Source organism: Durio zibethinus, chromosome 21 (assembly GCF_047325235.1).
Source record: "Durio zibethinus cultivar Kanyao isolate XHJ-2024 chromosome 21, ASM4732523v1, whole genome shotgun sequence".
Classification (NCBI taxonomy): Eukaryota; Viridiplantae; Streptophyta; class Magnoliopsida; order Malvales; family Malvaceae; genus Durio; species Durio zibethinus.
In genome coordinates, this window is record NC_143182.1 from 915,653 (window position 1) to 928,109 (window position 12,457).

Consider the following 12,457-nt stretch of genomic DNA (forward strand, 5'->3'; position numbering starts at 1 on the left):
TCTTCAAATGGCACTCATGTTCTTCACTTAAAATATTCACATTATAGTTAGGAAAAAGATTACCACTAATATTTGGTGTAGTCACCCCTCTTGTATCAAAGCTAATCATTCTATCATTGATTAACCATTGCACTTTATGTTTTAAGACGGTATAACTTTTAGTGGAGTGACCAGTAATCCCATAGTGATAGTCACAATGGGCTGTGGGATCATACCACTTAGGATAAGGTGGCTTAAGGGGCTCTAATTTACTAGAAGCAATCAAATGATTGTTGTAAAGCTCATGATATAATTTTATATAGGTCATTGGGATCGAGTCAAATACAAGTTTTTCACGAGTAGTTCGTTGCTCCTGTGAACCACCAATTGGGCTAGCTGAATGAGTTTGAGGTCTTGAGGTAGGCTAAGTGTTAGGACTATATGTGATATTCTGAGGCCTAAGAGGAGGTTGATATGTTTGGGGATAAGATGAGTATACAAATGATTGGTATGGGTAAGGGGAAGTGTTATTTACAGCAGGGTAATATGAAAGGTATCCTTGTGATGAGTAAGGTTGATAACCCTCAAATTGCTGTCTATTAAAGCTCATAGCCTAAGTTTCAGTCTCTTTTTTCTTTGGGACTCTTTTGTTGGATGCTTCACATTTTTCTAACTTGCCATTCTTGATGGTACTCTCAATAATTTCTCTCAAAATTATTATGTCAGTAAAATTTTTTATTACATTCCCTATCATCTTCTCATAATAAAGAGGTTTCAAAGTGCTAACAAATAGCACTGTGTCTCTTTCTCAGTCAGAAAAGATTGTACCTGAGAAGCTACATCCTTTCATTTCTGGACGTATTCTTTAAAAGACTCATTTGTTTTTTTTTCTAAATTCTATAAAGATAAACGATCAAGAGCCAAATCGATAATATGTCGATATTGACTGATAAAGTCATGAGCCATATCGCTCTAAGAACGAATGCGAGTTCTGTCCAGCTGGACATACCACTTGGCAGTAGAGCTTGTAAGGTTATCTTGAAAAACATGCATTAATAATTTTTTATTATGGGCATGAGCTGTCATTTTCTGGTAATACATAGTGATATGAGTTTTTGAGCATTTTGTACCATCATATTTTTTAAATTCTGATACTTTAAACTTTGGTGGAATGACTACATCCGGGACTAAGCACAGTCCAGTAACATTAACAGAACCATAAAATCTAATCATTTCTACGGCCCGTAATCTTTGTTAAAGTATACTAATCTTTGGATCTTCCTGAGACTCTACCATTTTTGCTTTTTTTTTTCTTTATTTTTCAAGTCATCTAGATCAAGAACCGGTTCTACTACTTTTTTAGTAAAGACAGGATTTTCATAGCTATGGTAATGTCCTGGATTAGAGGCTGATGGTATTTCAAGATATGTAAGATATGAGAAGTGTTATGGTGGAACCTTTTGTGTAGACTAGGCTTAAGGTGGATTAAAATTTAAAAGATACAAAGGGTCGATCACTTCTTGTGATGGAGGGCCTTATTGGTTTGTGTTTTTTTCTATTCATTTTTCCTTGTTCAGCTTATTGAGAGCATCTAAAATCTTGCTCAATTCATTCTTAATCTTCTCATGTGCTTTCTTTAACTTTTTAAATCTATGAAAATTTTTTTACTCCATCTGTCTAGCTCTGGCTCTTGTGTTATATCGATGGACAGGATTCTCGTTAGATAGAGCTATCCTTGAACCTTGAATACCATATCTTATAATTAGTAAATTTATATAACTATCTCATGGTTATTTTGTTAAGTGTAATGAGTGAGAATGCAATAAATGAAAATGCATGTATGCAAAGAACATTTGTCTTAAGATGGTATTTAACTAAAAGATTTCATTTATTCCAAAAAATTTTTATTTACATTAAGTTTATCATCCTAGAGTTATAACCATAAAATTACTTGATCTGTTCATACTGAGCCTTGGCTTCTTCAATAAAGTTTAATAGACGTTGCTCATGCTCTCTTACTGGGGTCACCGCTTATTTCAATACCTCTGCCTCTTTCACCATCTCTCTTACCTTGCATACCCCTTTACAATTTTGGGTCGTTAAGTGCTCAATGTATTTCTGTCTTCCTAAGTTCTCTCTTTTACCAAACTAGACTTGGTATGATAACTCTTTATGCTCTCTAACCAATGCAGCAGTATGGTCTTCTTGTTCATTCAACTTTTATCTCAGCCTGCTTAGATAACTATTCAACATGTTATTTTTTATCTGTACTTAGGTATTTTTTTCTTTCAATTCAGTATAATCTTGCTTCAATCTTGTATTCTCTTCAATCAGCTCAACAATGATTATCTCTTTGGCCCTTTCTCTCACACATAACCTTTTATGTTTTTAGTGTAGATCTGCTAAGTCTTTAATAGCTATATCACATTTTCTAGCAATCTTGCAAACTCTGACTTCATGACTTTCAGCTCTATCTTTCCACTGGTCTTTTTCTTCTCGAAACTTTTGGATTTCTTGATTTAACTTATCTTTTTTAGATTCAAACTCTTTTGTCGTAAGCTCTAATTATGACGGTGTTTCTTCAAGCTTTTCTTCTATTAGTGGTTGAAAGCTTTCATAAGTGAATATCATTTTTTATCTTCGCTTTGCTCTTCAAAGTAAATATCCTGAAGTGACTTTATCAGTAAACAGTCCAGGACTTATTCTTCAAAGATTTTTTATGCTTTAATCATCTCATTCATCCTCTTATGTGCTTTTGGCTCACTGTAAGAAAAATCTAACTGATGAAGCCCATGTGTCATAGGAATGAACTATTCTGTCCCAAACTACCTTTTCACTAGGAGTGGTGCATAATTTGTTACTCCCTATAAACCTAAAAGTGATACCACTATATTATCTTCACGCTGATACAACATAGGTTCACAATTCATCCACGGGGCCAACCATCTTACTTCGACACTGGTTAATTTTTGTAGAAAAGTTATCTGTTCTTTTTTAGATTTTTGTTCTGACCATCCACTATCATAAAATTTCTTGATCGAAGCTCGAATACGGACATAAAGCTTTGAGAAAGCACATTTTCTCCATTCAAAATGGTTTTTCATCCATAAGTATATTAACTGTATGTAGCCTATAAAGCATCCTTCATTCTGATGACAGTAACTTAAAGATCTGATAGTCTGCTAATATTATCGTTGAAAGGTTACAGCCATTGATCACACTCTCGAAGAAGTCAACCACTACTATCTTAATATAACCTAAAATCTTTGAAAATATCACCATTCCATATATAGCTAAGGCAAATATATCTAACCCCCGTTCTTCGTTGGTATGTTGCACTAGAAACTCATGAAAAAACTTTCAAGGTAGGCAAACTTCTTTGTCTATCCCCATGAGTTGAGCCAAACCCTTATAAAATCTTGACTTGTGTTTTTTAAAATATATCTTATCAGGAGCTTTGAGGTGTAAACCTAATAAAATTAAATATTCTTCAATGGTTGATGTCATATCAACTTCATTGAAGATGAAACACTCGTATGTAAGACCTCAGAATTGGGTTGTAGCTCTGATTAGTTGATCATCGATAACTACTGCGAGAAGGTGTGCTATATGCCCGTGTTTCTGGTAAAATTGCTCTTGTCTTGACGGACTCATCTTTTTTCATATATCAAACAAATCTTCTAGATTATTTTATTTGAGGAGGATAGATGTTTCTTGAGACAAGGTAGAATCATATCTGATTGGTAAACAATCCTTCATCTTCAGTTAAATCTTTTCTGACTAGACCCTTACTTCGTTAGGTGACTCACAATGTGTTAATACAGATGAAGAATAAACTAGTCGTTTTGTGAAGTTCATAAAAAATTTTTGTTGAAGATTATCTTTCAAGCAAATGTTCTTTATGTAACTTTATGATATGAGCATGAACCAATGCAAAAGAATGAGAGAAAATGTTAGTATGTCTAGAAAAAATAAATAAATAAATAACTAAGTAAATTAAAACATCACACATAATAAAAGGAATGAACCATATGCTTTTGGTTAATTCTAAAAGGGAAGAATGATGGCTCCATCTATAGGTTAGGTACTCTTAAAGTTCACTATATGTAGTTTGAGGTTAAAGTCTAAAGGTTCCCAAATCGCTCATTACATCATTGTCCATCACAGACTAATAAGGCATCCTAATTCTCACCCATTACAGGCTACAAACGAAAAAGGTTCAATTTGAGTGAGAGTATTTCGCTAGCCACTACGGAGGCATTAAACCTCACGAAAGCAATAGGTACTTTACTCCCTCTTAGAGGGACAGAGCTCGGGTATAGAGCTCATGTTATGCATATGCATATGAATGACATAATTAATAAAGTAAATAAACATGAATGAATAAAAAAATCTATACAAAAGGTTCAATTTTATTAGGCTTTTGGATAACACAAATTTATTTGCTGGCCTGACTCTCAGATATCCCCAGCGGAGTCGTCAAACTATCATAACGTCTAGATCTGGGGATCTATCGCTAGACATTGACTTAAGGAGTCACCACCAATCTTTTTTTTTATCTAGGTGCTATTGATCACCTAAGAAATCTATCCTTTCAAGGAACACCTAAGCTTAAGGGTCCCTAAAAGAATAGATTCAGATCTACTAACCAGAACAGGATTCGAGAGTTCGATTACGTGTGAGGAAAGTTATAGCACCCTCACAATGCCCATCAAAAGATGGTACCAGCTTAATTTTGTGTTACCCAATAAGCCTTAAAAATTTATAAAGTAATTAATTATTAAAAATTATTCTTAATTGACCTAATACTTTTAACAAAAAATTGAAAAAATTTTCTCACCTCAAGATATGCAAGGAGACTAATGTTTCACTTGCAGAGGCTCTATCGTCGAATTATTTAACATTAAAAAAATTCAAAAGAAAAAATAAAAATAAAATAAAATAAAATAATGATTCAGCTTTAGATGTAAATCCTCTTCTTTTCAAAAATTCATTGCTTTTGTACAAAAAAAATTGATACTTTCAACTTTTCCCCAAAATATTTTTTTAAAACTTTAATTTCGAAAAAAATTGATACTTTCAATTTTTCCTCAAAAAAAATCTTTTTTGGAAAATTATTTTCAAAGAAAATTGATATCTTCAATTTTTTCTCAAAAATATTTTTTAGAAAAAACTTATTTTCAAGGAAAATTGATACTTTCAACTTTTCCTTAAAAATATTTTTTTTGAAATTTTATTTAAAGAAAATAAATAAATAAATAAATAATGAATATAAAGATAAAAATATAATAAAATAAAATAAAACAAAATAAGAAATACTAAATAATTCTAATCTAATAAATAAATAATAATAATGATAATAATAAATAAATAGATAAATAAATGAAAAAAAAAACCTTGGAACGGCTCGGCTTAACGGCTCGTGCTCGAGTCACACGTGGGTCGACGCTCGGGTCGGGTCATCCGATTTCAAAACGCGGGGATTCTCTGAGAATAGTAACACTAAAACGACATCGTTTTCAACAGGTATAAAAGGCTATATCCTCTGTTTTTCAACAAATCTCCTCTTCTTTCTCTCTCTCTTCCTTTTTTTTCCTTTTCTCTCTCTTTAAACAGATGAAGAACTCCGGTTAAATCTCATCGGATTCTGAAAAATATCATCGAAATCTGAGTTTTTCGTCGAAAGTTCGTCGAAAAGTTAATCGATTTCTGAAAATAATTACCAAAAACTGGGTAGCTGGCCGAAAAGTTCAACCGGTGCCGAAAAATTCATCAAAAAATTCAAATTTCATCGAAAAATTCAATCGAAATCTGAAAATTTTCCAAAAATTTCCAGAAAAATTCACCTAAAATTCTCCAAAAAATCCTAAAATTGCTTCTAACCTTTCTGAATGGCTTTTTCCTTTCTCTTTTCGCTCTCTCTATCAGTGTCTTTTCTGCTCTATTTCAGCACCTATTTATAGGGATTGATCATAAGAGTTTCTGATCAATCCCAATTTCCTCTGGGATTTGGATTCAATCTTTGAATCCAATCCCAACTCTACCAGCCTTAAATTCACGCCAGAATCTCAATTGTTCTTAATCCTAATCCCAATCGGGTAATCAGAAAAAGAAAGAAAGAAAAGAAAAAAATAAAAAATAAAAAAAATAAAGATAATATATTAATAGATAAAAATATTAATAGATAAATAATAATAATAATAATAAATAAATAATAATAAAGCATATATATCAACAGATAAATAATAAATAAAAAAATATATAATAATATATGTTAATAGATAAATAAATATATATGTATATTAATAAATAATAATAGTAATAATAAATAATAAAAATTTTAAAAAAAATAAAAAATAAAAATAATTAAAAAAATAAAAATGGGCCTACCTATTTGGACCAGGCCCAATTGATCCGGGCCTGGACCAAATTGGGTGTCTACAAATATTTTTCATATTTGTGTCTTTTTTTAGTTCAATATTTTTGTATCTTTAGTTAAGAAAATATATTTATATTTGATGTACTATTAATATATAAAATTTATACACTATTAGTGAATAAGATAATACAATTTTATTAATAAAGTGAATCAGATAATACCATTTCATTAATGAATAATTTTTAAAAAAATTATTAATTTTTATATATTTATTTTAAGAATTGATATTTACTTATTAATAAAATAGCATCATCTAATTTATTGATAATATATAAAATTTATGTACTAATAGTATATTAAATATAAATCCCAAAAAAATTGTGTTAAAATTTAGATAAGGATGACCATGTTGATAGTGTAATAATTGTAATCGTAACTTATGAGATTACAATATGATTTAATTAAGATAAGATTACGATATCCTTAACTTGATTCTTTCTTAAATTAATAAGATTTTTTTCTTATATATAAAAGACACATCTTGTACAAACACTTTTACATAATTGAGAATACAAAAAAAAAAAAACTTGTTTTTTGGTACACATGTTTTAGAATTTAGAGCAGAAACCGAAGCTCTTGTCATCTTGAGGTTCTTACTAGTACTGTTAACGAGTTTCGAGTATCAACCAAGGGTTTAAGAATTGAGGTCAAGTTGTTAAGTGAAACCCACGTGCCAGCACGAGTCAAAACTCCTGTGGTCGGAAAGACAAAAGTTGGTAATTTTCCGATTCTTGCAGTGTGGGTGGTCCCTGTCAAAATCTTCTTCAAACTAAGTTTTTCTTTTTGTAAATTTTGAAGTCCAATATCTCCTCTGGTCATCATCACAATCAAAACTAACCTATGTTGGACCCGGTGCTGTTTGTCCTGCTAATGTTCACCCAATTAACACAAGTAAAATCCTGCTCCACTTCCCACCGCTCACTTCACTTTCACTCCTTTCCCTTCAATTACCTGTGAGTGTAAGTCTCTCTGAAATTTTGTGCATTATTCATGCACTGCCGTCCACGCTCTCCCTAGTCCCTTCCCTTTACCTATAAAAACCCCATTGTTTTTTTCTCAGTTTGACCAAAGAGCAAGTAACCAAACAAAGCTCGAGCCCTCTCCTCGATTGCTAACTGCATTTAGATAATTATACATTTAAAGCTTTTTGTCCAATATGAGGCTTGCCGCAATTGCTGTTACTGTCAAGCCATTCACTACGCCTACTACGCCAAAACTCACTCACTACTCTGTTCCCTCCACAACCACCACCATTAATCCTTTAAAGCTCAACAGTGCTGAAAACCCTGAGTTTTCGTGGACTCCCTTAAAATATGACTCACTTTTCACTCACTCGAACTCAGCTAAACTCGCCAAGAATTGCATGGAGTATCAGGGGATCAATAACTGGGAGGGCTTGCTCGATCCTCTTGATGATACTCTAAGAAGTGAGATTCTAAGATACGGGCAATTCGTCGAAGCAGCGTATCGATCTTTCGACTTTGACACTTCTTCACCCACTTATGCCACGTGTAAGTTCCCCAAGAGCTCGCTACTGAGCCGGTCTTGCATTGGAGGGACCGGTTATAAACCGACCAAGAACTTGCGTGCCACGTGTGGGATTCAGCTGCCACGTTGGATACAAAGGGGACCGAGCTGGCTTTCGACTCAATCCAGCTGGATTGGTTACGTGGCAGTTTGTCAGGACAAGGAGGAAATCGCCAGGCTTGGCAGGCGTGACGTGGTGATCGCATTCAGAGGCACCGCCACTTGCCTGGAGTGGCTCGAGAACCTACGAGCCACGCTGACTTCTCTGCCTGATGACGAGGACAATGTGGGTCATAAAGGCAGTGGGGCCATGGTGGGGAGTGGGTTCATGAGTCTCTACACTTCTGGTACTACCACGTGTCCCAGCTTGCAGAACATGGTGAGGGAAGAGATTGGAAGAATACTGGAAATTTATGGTGATGAACCCCTCAGCTTGACCATCACAGGCCACAGTCTGGGTGCGGCTCTAGCTACACTGGCGGCACAAGATATAAACTCCAATTTCAACAATGCGCCGATGGTGACAGTCATATCATTCGGCGGACCACGTGTCGGAAACCAAAACTTCAGACACCAGCTAGAGAAAAGCGGGACCAAAATTCTACGTATAGTAAACTCCGATGATCTCATCACAAAAGTACCCGGCTTCGTAATTGACAACAATGACATGGCAGACAAGCAGGCTGTCAAAGTGGCAGGGCTGCCAAATTGGGTTCAAAAGCGAGTGGAAGACACGCAATTAGTTTATGCTGATGTTGGACAAGAGCTGAGACTAAGCAGCAAGGACTGCCCACACCTGAGCAAGGGAGGCGTGGCAACTTGTCACGAACTTAGCACGTATCTGGAATTAGTAAATGGTTTTGTTAGTTCAAATTGTCCATTCCGGGCCACGGCCAGGAGAGTATTGAGTAAACACCATCGGGAAAAACTAGCAAGTTTGTAGATGATTTTTCTTTTCTTTTTTTTTCTCTTAAGAGATTTCATGATCGGCATAAAATCGTGTACTATATTTTGTACATAGAGAAAGAAACGTTAATTACTAATTAAGCAATGTAGAGAAGTGGGGTTATTGCTGATTTTTCACCCATATTATATATATATATATATGTTAATTGATTGAGAGAGAGAAATCCATCACAGAATGTATTGTTATGTTTTCAAGATTGTGCACTGTTATGTTTGAGTTTTATTTTTAAATGGATGTTACTCAAAAAGCATGTACGACATGAGAGGATATTGACGTGCATCTACGTGTTTTTTAAAGAACTAATTTTGACTTGCGTTTATTGGGTTAAACGTGGATGTCGATTTATTTTAATTAAATCGGTAATTTATGTATTTATATTATATAAAATATTAATATTTATATATTTATGTAATATTTTATATAAAAATTATGTATCATAATTTATATTCATACGAAAATATAAAATATATATTTTTAATTTATTAAATTTTTATATAAATTTTATTTAAATTTTAAACTTTGTTACTCTTTTATTTTTTATTCGTATCGTATTCGTATTATATTATTATATTTTATTTTAGATTACTAATCCATCAATGCTAATACTAGTTATTCTTTTCTTTCAATATAATTAATTAGTAAAAAAACCAATTTTTTATACGCATCTCTTATTAAATTTATGACAATCTTAACAAGCATAGAATTTTATATAACCAATAACATCAGCGTAGCTTTACTTTTTTCATGTAAGAAAGCTTGCTTTTAAAATGTATCTTAAAAATTAAAACTCTCTTTTATACAAAAAAAAAAAAAAAAAAAACTTATAAATTAACACAAATAGTTGGCTAGCAGATTGTGAATTTTGCATATCATTGGTTAATTACGAAATGAAAGGGCTTGAGAGTGTATCGTAACTAAAACTTAAGTGGTTGATATATTCATCGTTTAATTGATTGAAAAATAATAATAATTGCTCTTTAAAGTCAAAGGAAGGTCCATCCTAGTATGATAGTATACGATAGGATATTTATTGCTAATCTTAGTGACAAAGAGGGGCCAAATGTGTGTAACCATAGAAAAAGATGAAGAAGAAGAAAGAAGTGACTATATAGTACATGAAATATTGTGGAACCAACAACAAGAACCGCATGCACATGTATCCCATGATATAGAAAGTCAAAAATGTTAGAACAAAACATTTCCTATGATCATAATGTTCCAACTAATTACTGAAATTATATACCAAATATCTTAACATATAAATTTTAGACCTATAACTAATTGCAATAAGAGGAATTGTTATCATTTTTTTTTTTATTTAGGTGTGATTGATTATCTAATAAATTTATATTTTTAAAGAGCTCTCGAGTTTGACTAAAGATCTCTAAAAAATAGATTCTGATCTACTAATAAGGGTTAGTTACATATAAGAAAGGTTATAGCACCCCACATATCCATCCAAATAACGGTACCATTTTATTTTAAATTATCCTAAGGTCTTAATTCTAATAGTCTTCTATTAACGATTAAATATTAAAAATAACTTTTAAAATTCTCTATCTGACAAAATTTTTAAAAATACTTCATTACTTCAAGAATATTCAAGAATTTTATTTGTTTTTTTTTAAGAGGCTCCATCGTCGGAAAGCTTAATCTTTTTTTTTGTTAAATTTTTGTTTTATTGAAAATATATCTAATTCTTTCATTATTTGAGCCAAAATTAAAAATATTTTCTCATCTAGAAATATCTTAGATAATTATCTATTTGCAATTATTAAGAACTTTATTCTCGAAATTTATTTTTTATTTTACAAGTTTTATTTTTAAATTTTTTACCATTTAGGCCTAATTTAGAAAAAAAAAAAAAAAAAACCTTCACCTGAAAATCTCATAGAAATTCAACTATTTGTGATTTTTTTTTTAGATTTCATTATTGGATAATTATTAGATATTTTCACATAAACTTTTGTTAATTTTTATTTTTAATTTAGAAAATAATACAATTTTTTTAATTAAAATTTCATCTAAATTAATCCACCGTTTAAGTCAAATTTAGAGAATTTTTCATCTAGAGATTTAGAAAATTTACCATTTAAAATTTTTAAGAACTTTATCATTGGATAATTTTTAATTCATTCCCAAAATTTTATTAAACTTGTTTATATATGTTTATTATTTTTATTTTATAATTTTCTTAAAAATTAATCATGCAAAATACTTTAAAAATAAATAAAATAATAGTATAAAACGAATAAATAATAAATACCAAAATAAAAAACCGACTCAACTTAACTAGCGTAGTAGATCAATTACAGCAAGGATGTTAGGAGCAGGTCGCAAACCAGGTCACACGTGGATGTGGGTTGGGCATAAGAAAAAGGATCCTATAAAAATTAAAACCCTAAAAAATGACGTTATTCGATACACATATAAAAACCTAAATTTTTTCTTTTTCCTTCATATTTCCCCTCCCCCCTCTCTCTTTCTCTTTTTTTTTGTTCTTTCTCTAAAAAACTAATAAGAACATCAATTGAATATCCTCGTCGGATTCTAAAAACCCAAACCGAAATCTAGGTTAAGTCATTAAAAGGTCATCAATTTCTAGAAATTTAACACCAAAAACTAAAAATGATGCCAGAAACTAAAAATCTAGTTAGAAAATTCAAGTTTCGCTAGAATTTTCATCAAAAATTGAAAAAATTCGTCGAAATTTAAAAATTAAAAAAAAAAAACTTTTAAAAAATAACTAAGCTTTCGGAGTCCTAAAAAAACAAATCAAGCTAATAGAACCTTTGTCAGGAACTTTTCTAAAAAATTTTGGACATGATTGCTTTTTCTACTTTTTTATTTTATTTTTTTGGCAATCTTGTATTGAATTTTCATGTACCTTTCTGCTGATCTCTCTTGTCTATTTATAGGGATACTTAGAAGAGTCTTTAATTGACTTAAATTTAATCTTTGACAAGATTTTTTTTTATGTTACCGTAAAACTAGAATTTATCCTTCACAAATCAAATCCAATTCTAACTCTTATTGATTTACGTCAAAACTCTTTTTTTTTTTTTTTGGAAATTATCTTTTATTACTTTTTACTATTATCTTATTATTTTAATGCATAATCCGATAACGTAAAACTAAAGATAAATCAATAATAAAAAGCTAATAACAAATAAATAAATAATCATTATACAAAAGATGAAAAAAAATAAATAAATATAAAATAAATATCAGTAATTGGATCCTAATGAATTAGGCTCAATTGGTTAAGATTTGGATCAAATAGGGTGTCAACATCAAAAATTTAATAAATATTATATATAGAAATTGTTTCCAAGCAACCAAGAAAATTAGCCAACATAAGAGAAGTTACCCATTAATGGGTAATATTGGTCTTTGCATGTATCCTATTATCTATATTTTATAATACGAATATATCTATTTATATTTAGGAAAGAAAGGGATATAAATTTGCTATATATATATATATATATATATATATATGGAAAGGAAAAAAAAATTATGGCTATCTATAGAATTTACCTTGA

General features: G+C 31.0%; 1 pseudogene; it reads left to right on the plus strand.

The window, feature by feature from the left end:
• Nucleotides 1-7,016: 7,016 nt before the first annotated feature.
• On the plus strand, nt 7,017-9,024 carry LOC111305847 (phospholipase A(1) DAD1, chloroplastic pseudogene; annotated as a pseudogene).
• The last annotated feature ends 3,433 nt before the right edge of the window (nt 9,025-12,457 follow it).